The sequence below is a fragment of the Silene latifolia genome, chromosome X (genome assembly GCF_048544455.1).
Source record: "Silene latifolia isolate original U9 population chromosome X, ASM4854445v1, whole genome shotgun sequence".
Taxonomy (NCBI): Eukaryota; Viridiplantae; Streptophyta; class Magnoliopsida; order Caryophyllales; family Caryophyllaceae; genus Silene; species Silene latifolia.
The window spans coordinates 273,348,211-273,350,693 of record NC_133537.1 but is presented as its reverse complement, the minus strand read 5'-3'; positions in this window follow the sequence as shown (position 1 = coordinate 273,350,693).

The window sequence follows — 2,483 nt, the reverse complement described above, 5'->3', positions numbered from 1 at the left end:
GAGTATGGGCCGATGATGATGAAGATGAGTATCTCACTGAACATTACCTAATCAAAGTCAGTGAAGATATAGTCCAAAATAGTGAATATCAAGATGTGGACCACCTTACTCGTTCGGGACGTCCATACCAAAACACATCTCAAAACGGTCCCATAACAAATGGTCCAACCAAAGTTGTCACATCAAATGATAATGAAGATGGCTCTACTGACCATTTGCTAAAGTAACTACAGAAGACAAAGGCTGATCTTTCAGTCTGGCAAATAGTGGCAAGCTCATTCCCACATCGCCAAGCTTTACTGCAAGCCTTGGCCAAACTAAATGTGACATATAACTCCACACCTGATGACGTGGTCAAATTGGACTTCCGAGAATCACCAAAGGTAAGTAATCCTATTACTTTCTCGGATGAAGATTTGCCACCCTTTGGTGCTAGTCATAACTTGGCTCTTTATAACACCGTCATTTGCTTAAAGACGAATGTGCCAATGACTTTGGTAGATGATGGCTCCGCAGTCAATGTCATATCTTGAAAACGGCATACAAATTGGGCATGAAAGAGTCGGATTGGACCCCTACCAACCAAGGTGTTTGCGCATATGATGGTACACGACGAAAGGTAGTAGGACTTGTTAACCTAACCATAGCCACAGGGCCGATTGAACGAAAGGTTAACTTCCAAATAGTGGACATTGAAGCATCCTTTAACATACTTCTGGGAAGACCTTGGATTCACGCTTCCAAAGCGGTAACATCCACCCTCCACCAGAAAATCAAAATCCCACTAAATGGTAAAGTGGTGATGATCACTTCGTCACCCATCAAGGCAATAATCGAAAAGAAGTCAAGTAATCAAGTCCTTGCGGATCCAGTATATGAACTTGGGGGCTTCCATAACATAAATGTCGTAGAGAGTGAGTTGGCACCCTTATACATCAGTCCCTACTCTAACTTGGTGGTCAACCATATACTCAAATCCCAGGATTACTTTTCAGGAATACCTTTAAATCCTATCCGAAGAAATACCTTTGCACCCTACAAAGAAGGCAACTCACAAATAATACCACTTGGACTAGCATACAAACCCACTAAAGAGGAAGTTCTCGAGATGCTCGCTCAAGTTCAAAACCGTAAGAATGTGGGAATCCAAATGCTACCCTACCTCCCTACCCTAAATGGATACTTCGTTAGGGAAGGAAGTCAAGAATTCTTTCACGGATTTCCCAAACCTTGGCACTATCTCGAAAGGAAGCTAGCCGGAATCGATATCTTTCACGATTGCTACTTCATTCCTCCGGAAACGGTTCCTACCGTCAAGACTCGTCAAGCACCTTGCTTAGACGAACAAGCTATTAGTCTACTATTTGGAGAAGATCGATTCGTTAGAGCCGCACAGGATGAGATCATTACCATGATACTTCAAGACGATCACTTTAACCCTACCGCGTTAATCACAGAAACCAACTCAAATCAGCAGAAAGGATGGAGAAAGTCGATCAAGTGGACGAACAATCAAGGAAGACTCTTCAAGCTCACCACTGGAGAAGGAGAGATGTTCAAAGGAGAACCAGAAGATGATGAATTCGAGTTAGAGTCAGAGTCGGAGTCTAGAGAAGTCCCTAGAGAGTCTCCTCCTATCATAACTCCCACTCCCCTTGTTTCTCCTAGCTTAGCATCAAATAGTAACAGTAGTTTGGGAAATGTCCCAACATGTATCCCTTTACCGCCACTGACTACAGAACAAATGGCTTCTTTGTTTCAACTTTTCTCAAATTTTAATATGAATAAATCAGGTTCTACTTACTCTTCGTGTTATTTTGAATGCAATTCTGTTTATGATGATACTGAGGATGACCCAGACCCAGACTCGATCGAGGTACCTCCCTACATAGCCAAAGAAATACTACAAGAGGGGGAAGGGGGGCCAGTAATAGAAAACACTGAACACATCAACGTAGGAACCGAACTAGAACCCCAAGAACTTAGGATAGGGACGACCTTGAGCTCTACCGAAAGGGCCAGTTTCATAGATCTCCTACACGAGTTCAAAGACGTTTTTGCTTGGTCCTACAAAGACATGCCAGGGATCGACAGGGACATTGCAGAACATAGAATCCCGATCAAACTAGGTTTCAAACCCGTAAAACAGAAACTTCGTCGAATGAGGACAGAATGGGCTCTCAAGATCAAGGAAGAAGTCGATAAACAATTCAAAGCCAGGTTCATCAAAGTTTCCGAGTACTCAGACTGGGTAGCTAACATAGTACCCGTACCCAAAAAGGATGGGAGAATCCGTGTTTGTGTTGATTTCAGGGACTTAAATAAAGCGAGTCCTAAAGATGACTTTCCTTTACCACATATCGACATATTAGTGGATAACACAGCAGATCACGCGCTACTATCCTTCATGGATGGATACGCAGGATATAACCAGATCAAGATGGTCATCGAAGATATGCATAAGACCGCCTTCGTCACTCAAT